This window comes from Ips typographus, linkage group LG3, assembly GCF_016097725.1.
Source record: "Ips typographus isolate SLU linkage group LG3, UJ_Ityp_2.0, whole genome shotgun sequence".
Taxonomy (NCBI): Eukaryota; Metazoa; Arthropoda; class Insecta; order Coleoptera; family Curculionidae; genus Ips; species Ips typographus.
This window is the reverse complement of record NC_138424.1, coordinates 17,877,148-17,892,840: the sequence shown is the minus strand read 5'-3', so window position 1 is coordinate 17,892,840 and position 15,693 is coordinate 17,877,148. Positions and strand designations below refer to the sequence as shown.

Here is a 15,693-nt window from a genome sequence, read left to right as displayed (position 1 = left end):
TATCAAAAAATTTCAAGGCAGTCTAAAAGTTTCCGTATGCTTCTAAAGCAGTTTAAAAGCTTCCAAAAGTTCATATTCACATGTCTTAAAAGCAGTCCAGAATCTTCAATGCTTCTAAAGTGGTTTAAAAAGATATCAAAACACTACAAACACTCCAAAATGCTTCTAAAGCAGTTGGAAGTCTTTCAAAACAGTCTAGAAGCTTTCAAAATCATTTAGAACAGTCTAAAAGATTCCAAACGCTTTTCAACTAGTCTAGAAGCTCCCAGAATATATTAAAGCATTTTAGAAGCTTTCAAAAAATTTTGTGAATCGTGTGAGGGATTCCAAATGCCTCTAAAGCATTCCACAACCTACAATATGCCAAAAACGTTCCAAATGCTCTCAAGTAGTTCAAAAAACTTTTGAAAGTTGTCAAAACAGTCTAAAATCTTCCGTATGCTTCTAAAGCAATTGGAAATCTTTAAAAAAATTCTAGAAGTCGAACTTAAACAAATTTTGCATCTCTGAAAGAATTTTGTGCTTTTTTAAAGCTTTTTTACAGATTTTCATGCTCTTTTGAAGAAAATAATTTTTTCTTTATAAGCGCGTTTTTTCACGATTTTAGTGCTTTTTAATCCGAATTTTAATCCAATTCTGAAAGCCCTTTTTATTCCAATTTCAATGATGTATGACACTTTATGATTTAAATGCGTTTTACTAAGTTTTTTGACCTCAATAAAGAAATGTGTTATTACGAACCTAAAAATTAATTTTTATATTTTTTTTAATTAAAAATTGCCTCTGTCTATATATTGTTCAGGTTATTTAGACGATTATTATTAATTTAAACTTCAAAATAAGACAAGAAACAACAGTTTTCTCCAATACCAAAATTAAAAAAAGTAAAAATAAAAAAAATAACTGTCATACATTATTGAATTTGGAATAAATAAGGCTTTCAGAATCTAACATAAAAACATCGGCACTGTATTTAAAAAAATGAAGTTGATGAAAACCAAAAAAATTCACTTTATTCAAAATATCTCGAAAACCGAAAAAAAGATGATTTCCAAATGTTAAAATGCTTATTAAGGCCATTATTATGCAACTTTTCTCCCATTTAACCAAATCTGTATCTCTAACTGTTTTTAAGATCCCCATAGTGACCCTCCTTATCCTAGACACACTGTATATTTGAAATTTTCCATTTCTGTAATAGAGAACGTTACTTAAGTAATTTTTGTTAACTATTTATTAAGTTATTAGATTTTAAATTGAAAAAAACTCATTTATTCTAGTTTATAATATTCAACACGACTTAATTTAAGAAATAAAAATCCTTGTTTTAAGTAAATGATAATCACTGTTTAACAAAGATTTTTGACTCATTGCCTACATGATTAATTAGAAACTCGAATATACAGATTGTGTTTCTTCCGACAGCAAAATACGCTTTTTGTACTTTGTTCCAAGCCGCAAAACGGACAGTTATTGAGGCTCTTCCGTTTCAAACAATGCACCAACCATCGGGATTCCGAACATAAAATGCCACGTAAAGTAAATCGTTGAATCGCGATCACTGTTAGAGGTTATATTTGTTGGATTTGTTTTGTCTGTTAGTAATCATTTTAAATACTTACCAAAGAAGAGGAAAAACACGTACAAAAATGCCAAAATGTTTACGAGTTCTGCCAGATTAAAGTCGTCCATGTCACTGAAATATTGGCATACTGTCAGAAGTGTCAAATGTTCAAGTAATACCGGGTAAAGTTTTTAAGTGTAATATTACCTCTAATGCATGTTTTCCCGACACTTCCAGGTCAATTTTAAGTACAACTTAGGCTAAATTGAGGTTTGAATGTTACAGAGCAGGTGCAAAATAACACAGTCTAAGCTAAACTTATCTAAGTTGAACCTAAACTCAACTTATTGACAACCGCTCTAAGAACTCACTGAAAGCTGCAAAAACCGAGATATTAGTGCATCGGATGAAATTAGTGTAGATGAAAAGTGGAAGCAAATACAAACTAAGATTAAGATTTAGAAACAATAGATAAGAAGCAAAAGAAAAATATCTAGCAGCTCAATGTGAGGATACTATGGAAAGTAAATTGGATTGGATTGGGTGGATGAGACAATATGATCAAGGTTACAAATGGGCGTATAATGATGTAGCGACAAATAGTCGGAACTGTTCGATGATGAAAGACCTCCAAAACCGGTCTTGGGATCAAGTAGTACCAGAAATAGTATAAGCCTTGGAAAGTCAGATACCCATAAAGGTTATCAAACTCTTTGATGATCATGTAATTGATGTTCTTCTGGAAGAAATACCTAAACAAAAGCTTCTGCTCGAGAAACTTTGACTCCCACAACGTTAGAATGGTTAGTAATATATACTGGCGCCAAAAAGCTGATGCAATGGTAGAAAACCAACCAATAGAAGAAATGGAGATTCGTCGTGGTGGTTCTTCTATTTACCCGCTCTAGCAAAGCTATTTTTAGGAAAACCCTAGAAGATGAGTTAGTGGAAATAATTATAAATGGAACAGTAATTATTAATATAATGTATGCTGATGACACCGTTCTGTTAACGAGCAATTTTGAAGACACACAACCACATATTAAAAAAATTAAATTACCGATGTAATGAGTTTGAACTAAAAATCACACAGGTCTACTTAGCTGGCATAACCCAACATTTCCTCCTCTTCTACCTAATGTATGATCTAACTCCAGACAACAAACTCTCGATAATCGACATCTTTGCGGATGGTGCGCTGTGGCCTAGAATCTGGAGCTGTACTGTCAGAATTACAATCTTTTAATCCATCCTCAGGGTGAAGTGTAAACTTCTTGAAATACTTCTTCAGAACATCTGTTTTCCAGGGGTTCTTCCTCACCGTCATTCACTACTTCATTGCCATTAGAATTGGATTGTACGCACTCTGACCGAAGACTATCTAATTGAGTCATGACGTCTTGAACTTGATTAGTCTCCGGCAATCCATTTACGGATGTTGTTTCCACAGTTGGTTAAAATCACGAGTAGTAATGGTATCACCAATATTCACCGTTGCTAAAGCCGAACCAATAATATTGCGAATAACCCCATTTACCCAGTTCAACCATTACATTATCTCCTTGTTCAAAGTGTCCATGTCGAGCTCCATGGCGACGATCAAATTGTCTCTTTATCTCTACATGTGTGTTAGTTAGAGTTGCTGGAAGAACTGTTCAGGGATGGGAAAACATGCATTGGAGTTGTTCGCCTGCGTCCAAAAACTACCTCTGCTGGAGTTGGGGCATATAATTATAAGACGCAACAACCAAATCCATCCATCAACAAGAATAAGACAGGGATACTATTTAAGCCCGGTATTGTGTAACCTAATCATGAAGGAAATAATAAAAGACGTTAAAAACGCGGGGCATGGTTACAGAACTAACAAAGGAGAAATACCAATACTGTGCTATGCGGATGACGCAGTAATTATATCAAAAAACGAAGATGAGCTGCAGAGACACTACTTCATCAATTCTACCTGACAGCGATCAAGACAAAATCACTAGTTGTAGCAAAAGAACCTAGAAGATGCAAACTAGCTGTTAACGACGAAATAGTAGAACAGGTTATGTCCTTCAGGTACTTAGGGGTAGAAATAACCGCCCATCAAGGCAGGAGATCTGCGGTAAAAATCAAATAGAACCTCTAGAATAGCCGGATGTTTGAAAGACATTATATGGAAAAATCAGTTCCTAAAAATAGAAGCAAAGACCAGAATATATAAATCATGCCACGGCAGACACCAGCAGAACCAAGAGCATAACCCGAACGGCAGAGATGAGAACACTCTGTGTGACAGAATACCCAACCAAGAAATAAGACGAATCTGCGACATACAGGACATTGTAAGATTGATGAGACAGAGACGCCGAGAGTGGAATCAACACATCAACAGAATTGAAGACAATACTAAAAGACGGAAAACCGCACTCTAGAAGACCGCCAGGCAGACCACCAAAGAGGTGTAGGGATAGCCGGATGTCGACGTCGCAAAGAACTCCTTAAAGCTAGAAAAACAGGCTGAAAGCCTATTTCAAGAAGAAGAGAACCAAACTCAAGCTGTTTTGCTTGTGATCGAGACCATTCTTGATCGTTTGAACCATACGCTTCGCTAGTCCATCACTGTTCATTCGTGAATGAACGTAACGTAAATTGAGTTCAGTAACAACATAGTGATATCGAAAAGCTCCATTTAAGTGATTATAACCTTATAAGCTACTCTTCTCGAACGGTGTATAGAGGGGGTGGGACAGCTATATTTTGTCAGAATGTAGTTGCGTCTGAGGTATCCACTAGCGTTCAGTCAAAAGAAAGAGTATTCGAGTTTTGTATTTCTAAATTTAATATGTTGGATAGCGAGTGTATCCTTATCTGTGTATATAGGTCGCCTGCTGGCGACACAAATGACTTTCTCTCTGATTTGGACGAACTATTGCGTGGGGTATGCGTCGCACGTGGGCATGCAGTTGTTTGTGGCGATTTTAACATTGATTTTTTTCATAATTCGAAACTTACTGATACTTTACTGCAACTCATGCTATCTTACGGCTTGAAACCTCATGTCGTGGAGCCGACGAGGGTTAGTGCCGTCTCTTCTACCCTGATTGACAACATTTTTTCGAATATCGACGTTGAGTTGATGGAGTGCTCAGTGCTCAAAACTTGTATATCTGACCACTATGGCCAGCTATTGGCGATAAATGTATCAGCGGGTAACTTTCCCGGATTGTGCAAGGTGAACAGAAGGGCATTTAAAGAAGAAAATATTGCATTATTTGTACAATATATGTCTGAAACTTCTTGGTCGGATGTTTTAGATCTGGATGGCGCGGACGCTAAATATGCGAGTTTTTTCGAAACAGTATTTTTCTGGTTTGATACGGCATTTCCCGTAGGTACCATAACAACTAATAAAAAGTCTAAAAGTTGGATTGGTCGAGAGATAAGTGACTACTCTGACTACATTAAAGATCTTTATGTATGGTACAAAGAAACAAAAAGCCCATTAGTCTACCAGCAATACAAAAGGGAGCGTAAACAATAGACACTTCCTTTCTAATTATAAAAAGGCTCTTTTTGATAGTCAAATCTCAAGCTCAACTAATAAAAGTAAATCAGCCTGGAATACTTTTAATAAACTTACTAATAAAGTAAAGCAACAGCGCGAGTTGACTCTCGTTGACAGTGGCAGCGTACTGTCAGACCCTGGACGAATATCTGAATTGTTCAACTCTCACTTCAGTGCCTCAAGTACAAACCTACAGTTTGTCCCGGTATCAGATTTGTTCCAATACCCTACAATATTTTTGGATCCCATAGATGAGCGTGAAGTATTTAGACTCTTGATGAGCCTGCCAAATAAATTTTCTGCAGGTCTGGACGAGATTCCCGTTAAAATCCTGAAACATGTAGCTAATTTTATATCAGAACCACTGGCTGACATAATCAACGAGAGTTTCACCACGGGTATCTTTCCAGATAGTTTAAAAGGGGCCAAAGTGGTTCCCATCTACAAGAACGGAGAACCTACATCAGTTGAAAACTACAGACCCATCTCAATTTTACCCTCTCTCTCGAAAATATTCGAACGGGCACTGTACGACCGGTTGTATAAATATTTTAGCTCTTTTAATATTTTTACTACTCATCAGTATGGTTTTCTACCAAAAAAGTCAACAGAATTGGCCATATATAATACAATAAATTATATTATGGAAAATCTAGATAATAAAAACAAGGTAGCTGGTATTTATTTCGATTTGTCAAAGGCTTTTGACAATATTAATCATGAACTTTTAATTCAAAAACTGGAGGGATACGGTGTTAGGGGAGTCTGTTCTAGATTGGTTCAGTCTTATCTACAAAACAGAAGTCAGTGTGTTTCAATAACGTCAAATGGCATTACACATATATCTCAGTCAAGAAAAATTACACAAGGAGTCCCGCAGGGATCCATTTTGGGTCCACTCTTATTCATAATTTATGTCAACGAATTGTCCGAACGAGTTGACGACGGAATGGTCTGTCAGTATGCTGACGATACTTCGGTCATATTGGCATGTTCAACTAACAAAACCCTATCATCTTTTTGCTCAAAAACGCTACAAACCATGAAAGAATGGTGCGCGGAAAACTGCTTGAGATTGAATGTTGAAAAGACTCGGTTGCTAAACTTTGATAAACAAAAGCAAAACTACTCCCTTTACGTTCCCTGTAAAGGTGGATCTATTCCAGTCGATAGCGGCACAAAATTTCTAGGAGTTTATCTGGAACCACAATTAAATTGGGAAATAAACAGCAAAGTCCTTGTTTCCAGACTAAGCAGCATCTGCGCTCTTTTGCGCCGACTCCGAGATGTTCTGACCTTAGATTCGATTCGAATGTATTACATTTCCTGTGTCCAACCATTAATCTCATATAGTATCCTGTTCTGGGGTTCTTCAGCCGGCGGCTCATCGTCGGTATTCATAGCGCAAAAACGCATCATTCGTACTATATTCAATTTAAAACCTACCACTAGTTGTAAATCCTATTTTAGTAGTTTTAACGTTTTAACTGCTCCGGCATTGTATTTCCTGGCACTGGTGGTTTTTGTGAAGAAAAACTCTGAGCTTTTTAATAGAAACTGTGATATTTATACCCCCGAAATGTCGATGGGCACCAGGTGTGCTACTGATCTTCGCGTACCCAGACATCAGTCAAGTTTCTTCGAAAAAGGCCCTTTTTATAGAACGATCAAAGCATACAACATGTTGCCACGTGATATTCGACGGGTTCGGGTTGCCGCCTCGTTCAGAGAGAGAGTCATCATTTTTCTTAAGGAAAAACAATATTATTGTTTCAATTTTACTAAGTGATTGTCATATTATTAAATGTTGTATTTTAAATATGTACTGTCACTTAAACATCAATCTAGTTTTAAATTTTTAAAAAATGTTAACTCTACTTTTACTTTAGGTGTTTCAAACACCAACATGTGACGTTGCTTTGTGATCGTGGTATCATTTTGATGGCAATAAATTTATTATTATTATTATTATTATTGTTTCAAGTGCTCCTAAATGGCGAAAAAATCTAAGTAGATACCTTACCGTAGCCTCCGTTGAAGCTGGAGTAATCCACTCAGCATCCGTATACCTACAGAAGCTGTCAACGACAACTAGGAATGCATGTCCTTTTTTAGGCTCTCCAAAATCCATGTGAACTCTAGACCAAGATTTTTTTGTGTCTGGCCACGGGCTCAAAGGTTCCCTACATGGAACCGCTGCTGTTTCGGCACATCTGAAGCCCTGTTTCACCATTCGTTCTATGTCGTTGTCAATTCCTAGCCATAAATAATGATGACGTCCAAGATTACGTATCCGGCGGATTCCAGGATGGGTGACTCTCGAAGCGGAGGAGGAATAACCACCCGTTCCATCAACAACATAATGGTATCATTGACAATGGATAGGCAATCGGCGTGACGCACATATGGTCAAAGAATTGTATCATTGGAGTCCGCCTTGTTAGATCCGTTTTTTATTTGATCAGAAATCTTTTGAAATACAGGAACGTTGCAAAGTCTTCCGAATCGTTGCGGATGCCATAGCTTCGATGGCGATACCTTCATCAGCAGCAATAACCACTTCCATTTTCGAGTCAGTTGAGTTCCTTTTTGATTCATCAATTAACCGTGATAGGGCATCCGCTTTTCCAAATTCTTCAGTCTTCACTGAGTCCCTTCATATCTTTTGTATTGAATAAGGCAAGCAATGGTCGGTCTGCAAAATAAAATGGCGGCCTTACAAAAATTTATGAAACCTTTCCACTGCAGTAACCATGTAAGAGCTTATTTCTCGATTTGACTATACTCTGGCGCTGAGGTACCGTCAAAGACTTGCTCCCGCTTTCTGGGATAGGTGAAGTAGAACTTCACCGATACCAAATTGTCAAAAGTGAGTGAAAAGGAGTGGGCCTTTCAAAGTCTGGTTAATAGCGTTAAATGCTTCTTCCTGTCGAAAAAAACACTTAAAATCTGTATATATATTCATGCGATGAAGATCAGCTACGAATTGACCATAATGGTTTATCATCCCCAGGAATGATCGGTCATCTTTCTGATCCTGAGGGTTTGTAAACTGTCTAAAGCTTCGATTTGTACTGGATTCGCTTATATTCTATTTTTGTCTACTATAAATCCTAAGTATTTGACACTTTCAACTTGCAGTTTTTCACTTGAAGACGAAAACCCCAGTCATCCAGCTTCTCCAGCACCCGCCGTAATCGATGATCATGGATAACCAATATGTCATCTAAATATACAATTATGCCTTCCAATCCGGACATACATGACTCTATCACTCTTTGAAAATATCTGGAGCAGTCTTGAGTCCAAATACCAGGAGATTGTATTGGAAAAGTCCTCGATGAGTTGCAATGGTGGTCATGGTGGTCAATTTATTACTTTCATCGTCTAACCCAAGCTGGTGATAAGCATCTCCGTCCAGTTGACTAAACACACAACCGCTGAATTTATTATATATTGCCAGTAATAATAATCCTGTGATGGCCACTTTAGACTATTAAATTGAATATCTCATAAGCATAGTGTGGCAACTTTGTACGTACATAATTCAGATAACATTAAAATGTGATCAAAGCAATTGAAGTTAACGCTCTCAAAATTCAATTTCAAAATGTCAGTAAAGTAATAAGATTTCTGCGTGTTTTAAATGTAATACAATATCCAGTTAAAAAGAACTCTCCTTAAAGGCATCATCCTCAATTAGTTCACCCCCTTGGGGCACTTTTAGAGCAAACGAAAAAGTCCTTATTTAAAAAATAAACGAATTAATTCGATTATTACTGACGACTGGGAAGTAAATTGATAAAAGCGTCGTCTTTACAGTAAAAAATGCAGAACTTCCGGTAATAAGGGGAGACGATCAGTTTAATTTTAATTTAATTTCTTTTTGTTGAAATGGAAATTTTAAATGCATCGTTGAAAAGTGCTAATAGCGAATAAGTCGTAATGAAGGTCAAACGGAACTACTGCCGTTCATTATCAAAGCAGCCAGATTCAGTCTGGTGCTTGGTTACATACCAAGCAACTAGAGAAGAGCACGAGACACCTTCATCCCCAAAGTAGGGAAGAGGGACCCAACCCTCCCAAAGTCATTCAGACCAATCTGTCTCTCATCCTGAAAACATTGGAGAAGATGATAGATAACTATATTAGAACCGAGATACTGGAGAGGGTGCCTCTGCACCCCGGACAACACGCTTACAAAGCGGGAAGATCAACAGAAACCGCTCTTTTCGCGTTGACCGGAAACACATCACTCGAGCACAAAGAAATGGCTATATGCGCCTTCTTAGACATAGAGGAAGCATTCGACTATATGCGCCTTCTTAGGCATAGAGGAACACCTCTCATGAGGCAATCAAAAGGGCACTGACAAACAAGGGAATAGACAGAACCACATCCATGTGGATGGCTACAGGAACAGTTGAAACAGAAATCGAGGAACTGAAACAGGTCCCAGAAAAACAGAAATCGAACCACAAATCGAGGATGTCCACGAGGAGGGGTCCTGTCACCCTTCTGGTATCAGACGAACTTCTCGGAATTCTTACCGGGAACGGAGTAACTTGTCTTGGCTATGCTGACGACATAGTCATTATGGCCAAAGGCAAATTCGAAGGAACCCTCTGTGATCTCGTAGAAAGGGAGCTAGAGACCACCAGCAGATGGGGTTTATCAGTGGGATTGTGAATCAACTCATCAAAAACCACAGTGGTACATTTCACCAGGAAAACAAGACTTCAGCACTTGAGAAATATCCGCCTCAACGACAAAAACTTAGAATGGCGGCAAGAGGTTAAGTATCTAGGACTTACCATAGACTTAAAACTTATCTGGAACCGCCACATAGAAAAGATTACCAGCAAGGCAAGGTCATCACTGATGGTGTGCAGGAACATTGCAGGAAAGACGTGGGGTTGTAACCCATCAATACTGCGATGGATATATACCATGATAGTGAGGCCTATGATCACATACGGCGCAGTAGTGTGGCACAGAAAAACCGAACTTGCCACAACAAGGAAAACATTAGAGAAGGTGCAGAGACTTACATGTCTTTGCATAACAGGAGCAATGAGATCGACCCCCCACGGCAGCAATAGAGCTAATTCTCGACCTCACACCGCTCCACATCATGGTGAGAAGAACTGCTTGGGGAGCACATCTCAGGTTGGATTAAGCCGGATTTAAAAGGAGAGCACACAGTGCAAGGGACTCACGACCCACTGGCAGTGGATAGTTGATCTCCCAATCGACAAAATCATCAGGAAGTTTAGTTTCGAAAAATAATTTCGAACGGAACTGAGCATCAAGAGAGATTGGAGCAGATAATCCATTCAAACATTGGGAAAAAATATCATAATATGGTATACGGATGGATCTAAAACTCCCGAGGGGACTGGAGCAGGGGTCTACGGGTCTCGCAGCAAATACTCCCATGGGCCAGTTCCCTAGCATTTTTCAAGCAAAAATTCACGCCATAGAAAGGTGTATTCAGTTCAACCTCGACAGGAAATACCGGAACAGGGAAATTGCGATCCTTTCCGATAGCCAAGCAGCCATCAAAGCGTTGAGCTCATCTAACATCGACTCGGTGATAGTTCTGAAGTGCCTAGGAAAGCTCAATGATCTAGGAAGGAACAACAAGGTGATCCTCCTCTGGGTTACGGGGCAGTCGGAGTAGAGGGTAACGAACAAGCAGATACTCTGGTACGAAAAGGAGCATCAGCGCCACTGATCGGGCCAGAACCATTCTGCGGCCTTGGAAAAGCATATGTCCAGGAAGAACTTAATAAAGCTGAAGAAGAACTGAGAGCAAAGGGCTGGCAAAGACTTCCAGGAGTGAGGCAGGCCAAAGATCTCCTCGGAAATTTTAACCGAGCAAGATCGAAGACACTGATTAACCTCAGCAAAATCAGTCTCAAGGCATTAACGGGGTTTCTAACGGGTCATTGTCGACTCAGAGAACACCTAAGGAAGCTAGGCCTAGAAGAGGAGAGTACCTGCAGGTTCTGCGAAGAAGAACCGGGAACACCCCACCACATCTTGCTGAAGTGTTGTGCTGTACGCCACAGAAGATTAAACACACTGGGATTATACCAGCTGGCTGTGGAAGAAATACCTCGAAGATCCTGCAATTCCTAGGGAAATTCCTAAGGAACTAAATCTTGAGGGGTTGCTATAAACAAGGAAACCTTGTGATAGCAGAAGAAGATGGGGTACAATAGATCCAATCAGGTCGCAGTTCATCTGTCACCATCCACACCTACCACAACCATTATTACCACGTCATAATGACAGTTAACTGTCCTATTCGTGCGTAAAATGTTTCTTACAACACTAGTAGTATACTATTATGGAACACGCACTAATACTCAAAATAAATAGTGCCAATTTTTGGGATTAGGACCGGAAATAACACCATCTGGAACACCATGGCCGCATTCGTTTCCAAGCTCAATGGAGCGAGCAGAGCGTTATTGACGTCACAATGACGTAATTTGACAGTTGGTTAAATTATGCTTTTGCTAAATTACGTCATCGTGACGTCAAAAACGCGTTGCTCGCTCCATGGAGCTTGAAAACGAATGCGGCCCATATTACAGATACCAAAAGGCACACACCCTCATATTGTTGACCATTTTTAACAGTATTTTCCCATGAAATTCAGAGGTTTTTATAGGTAGTAATATCATCAAAGTAGTATTATAGAACGTGTGTTTATTTGCTGTCATCCATGTATAAAGTTCCTCCTTGAATCCCTTATTCTTACACAATCTATTTTTTAAACAAAATACGTCAAATTTTTGGTTGATTTCATAGTAAATGAAATTTGACACCGTTATTACTGCGTAAAACCAGTTTTTGTCCCGGAAGGATTGCCAAAGTGGTTTCCATTGCCCCGATTTCCCTGAAGAGGTTTACTTTACCGACAAATTTTCTCAAAACTAACGTTGCATTTCACAGCTAGGCAACATCAGAACAACCAGTGCTCTTCCTGTTCTAAAAGTTTTAAAACAATAATTCAGCTCGTAAAACTCGTTTTTCAGTAAAGTTTACTCTTCCGGTTTAATGGAAAAATGTAATACACCCCAGACAGGAGTTATTTTTTTTTTAGTAAAAGATTTTTTATGGATTGCTGGAAGGATTACAGTTTCAACTGTTTTGCTTTAGCTTTGTTATTATTTGCTGAATAGGCGATTCTGCAATGACTTGCTGAGATTTCAGTTAATCAACAACACCCTGTAACACCTGCTTTTATCATCATTTCCCAGTACGTTCATTAAGCATTCAAAACGCCTAGTCTGTTATTAATGGATTACCTATGTAAATTTAATAAAAAAAACGTAATTCTCTTGTTTTTCAAGTCATTTTATTTATACCTTTTAAATCTAATTAGTTTGAGTTAACATGGGATTTATGGGAAGAAATTAAATTGTTGAAAAGTAGCAAAACATGATTTTTACACAATAAATAAACAGTACTCGAATCAATTAAATAATTAAAACCCAATAATTATTTAATTAACATTTTTCATTAGTAGTAGTTATACTGACAGTAATATCAAATCAAATCGAAACAAGCTTTATTGTCTAAATAGTAAGCTTGTTGACAAAGCAAATACAAAAGCGATACAAAAGTAAAACTAAAACATATAAGTAAAGTAGAATAATGCTAGTAGATAATAATCTTAAGCCTTCTTCTTCTCTTCTTCTCAGCCCGTATGTATCCACTCCTGGATGTAGGCCTCTTCCAAATCCCTCCACGCCTTTCTATTTCTAGCAGTCCGGGTCCAATTCCTTCCTGCAACATTCTGGATATCGTCTCGCCATACCAATGCTCCGTTTGGTCTCTCTTGGGCGCCAAACTAGTATCCTATGTGCCCACCTGTGGTCGTCCTGCCTTGTCACATGACCAGCCCATCTCCATTTCAGTTGTGCCACAAGCCTTAGAACATCTGTCACTTTAGTTCTTCTACGAACTTCCTCGTTGCGCATTCTATCCCTTAGAGTGATTCCTATCATAGCCCTCTTCATTGCTCGCTGGGTGGTTTGCAGTTTATTGGCAAATTTGCGGGTAATTGCCATTGTCTCTAGTCCATATGTGAGTACCGGTATCACGCAGGCATCAAACACTCTCCTTTTCAAATTTATAGGAAATTCACTAGATTTAAGGATAAATCCTAGTCTGCCAAAGGCTGCCCAGGAGAAGCCTATCCTTCTTGTAATTTCAGAAGATTGATTTTCTTTGCCAAGTTGAATTTTGTGGCCTAAAACATATTCCGAGACAACCTTCAGGGGTTGGTCCAATTTGCAGCGATGCTAGATGAAGCTCCCGAAGCATGTTTTTCAGCTCTTCACCTGTGCTGGCAACGACCACAATATCGTCGGCATATCGTAGATGGTTTAGACGCACTCCATCGATATTAATCCCGTTTTCTTGCCAGTCAAGCTTTTTGATGACACCATCCAGGGCAAGGTTAAAAAGTTTTGGTGAGATGGTGTTTCCTTGCCTTACTCTTCTTTTGATTGGAATACTGTCGGTTTTTAACTCATCATCTATTTTTACATGAATGGAAGCGTTATTATAGATTTGTTTGATGAGGTTTGAGTATCTAGAGTCGATCCTTGCATTGTCTAGGGATTCTAGAATTGCCCAGGTTTCGACAGAGTCAAAAGCCTTTTGGTAGTCGACGAAGGCCAAATGGAGGGTTATATTATATTCTGTGGCTTTTTCAATAAGAGTGCGAAGTGTCTGTAGGTGGTCGATAGTACTAAACCTCTTACGGAATCCCGCTTGCTCGACCGGTTGGTATGAGTCCATCTTATTCGTCAACCGGTTGATTATTATTAAGTCTTAAGCCTATGGGCAAGCAATTAAACATATTTTTTGAATTATAAATTATTGAGCCTTAGAATTGCTCCTTGGAATGGGCAAGGGAATATGAAAACCGCTACGAGTTGAGGACATTGGGCGCCATAAAATCGCATGTCATCTGCTAAAGATCTTCCTTCTTTAATTACCTGCGGTAAATCATTGACATAGACGATCGATCCCTGCGGTACCCCAGCAACAAGCTCTTCTCTACCAGACTCCTCATCCTGAAATCTGACAACCTATGATTGTCCAGACAAATATGACCTGAACCAGTCCAAACTAAAACCCCTAAAACCGCACCTCTCGATCTTGCTTTACAATGAAGATAGCATCAATGGTATACCTGTTTTTTTCGAAAACCTTGCTGTTCTTTGCTAATTTGTATGGTTTTGTTTATTTCCTCTAACAAAGTCCTGGTGAAGGCTTTGAGGATGCTGTTGAGAAGCGTTATTCCACGATAATTGTCATGGATTTTTTTCTGGTCCTTTTTGTTCTATTATGATGTTTCTGAAGAGAGTTAATATTTCTTTTTGTAGGTTGTCTCCTCCGTATTTTAACATTTCATTTGTTATCTCGTCTTGTCCTGGGCTTTTTCGATTTTTGAGATGTTTCAAGATGTGTTCTATCGTATTGCCTGTCAATTCTATGTCATTGTCTTCTTCTATTAGTAGTTGTTCAATTTCCTCATTTTAATAGGTTTTCGAAATATAACTTTCATTCTTCCGCATTGATTTTATTGGTCTGCATTCCCCATATCTTTCTGTGGCTCCTCTACACGAGAAGCAATACGCTTACAGGGTGGGTAGGTCTACGTAGGCCGCCCTTCATCACCTCGTACAGAGGCTGGAGAAGGGCAGTGTGTCCGGATGCGCCACCCTGGCGGCGTTTGTGGATATAGAGGAAGCATTTGACAACACCTCCTTTGGATCGATATGCGAAGCCCTTGAGCGGCGTGGGGCCCATCCGGTTGTTGCCGGGTGGATAAAAGCACGTCAGAGGCGTGGGTCGCCAGGGGATATCCCCAAGGGGACCTTCTTTCGCCCACTCTTTGGTGCCTGGTTGTTGATATTCTGCTTTGGAGACTCAACTCCGCAGATGTCTACGCCCAGGCCTACCCTTGTTTATACAAAAAGAAGCCGCCAGGGCAGCCCACAGACTGGCAGGTCTCAATATGTTGATTACAGATTCATGGGGTCATCTCGGGGACTGGAGGGAGGAGTTGAGGGAGTGCCCGGAACTGTTGATAAAGCAGGATCGGGTGCCTCCGACGCTTCTGTCAAGCGGACCTCTAAAGTTTGTAGTACCCGAGAGGGAGGACTGGGAATTCTCTCAAATCTCTATCCTCCCGTCGTATGGAGACGTCTGGTTTACAGATGGATCCAAAACCGTGACGGGGGCAGGGGCAGGTATGTATGATGCGACTTCGGGGATGAGGCATCTTCCAAGCCGAGATCTTCCGATGCGAGGAGTTCGTTTTAAACTCACCGCTACGCCGGAAGGATATATTTATCTGTACGCACAGCAAGGCAGCAATGACTGCCTTAAAAGCTGATTCAACGACGTCTGCGCTGGTGCTGGAGTGTAAGAAAACACTCTTGTCGCTCACGCGGATGGCCAAGGTACGTCTAACTTGGGTTCCAGGGCACTCCGGTGTTAGGGGAAACGAGGAGGCGGACAGGTTGGCCCTTCGTGGCTCCAA

At 39.5% G+C, this 15,693-nt stretch overlaps 1 long non-coding RNA gene across 1 annotated transcript; it reads right to left on the bottom strand.

Annotated features, from left to right (window-relative positions):
• Positions 1 to 1,249: 1,249 nt before the first annotated feature.
• On the bottom strand, positions 1,250 to 1,737 carry LOC145726962 (uncharacterized). The gene is made up of 2 exons (XR_014177751.1): positions 1,623 to 1,737; positions 1,250 to 1,561 (listed from the first exon to the last, which is right to left on the bottom strand). It is a non-coding gene; the product is annotated as an uncharacterized LOC145726962 (long non-coding RNA).
• Between the last annotated feature and the right edge of the window lie 13,956 nt (positions 1,738 to 15,693).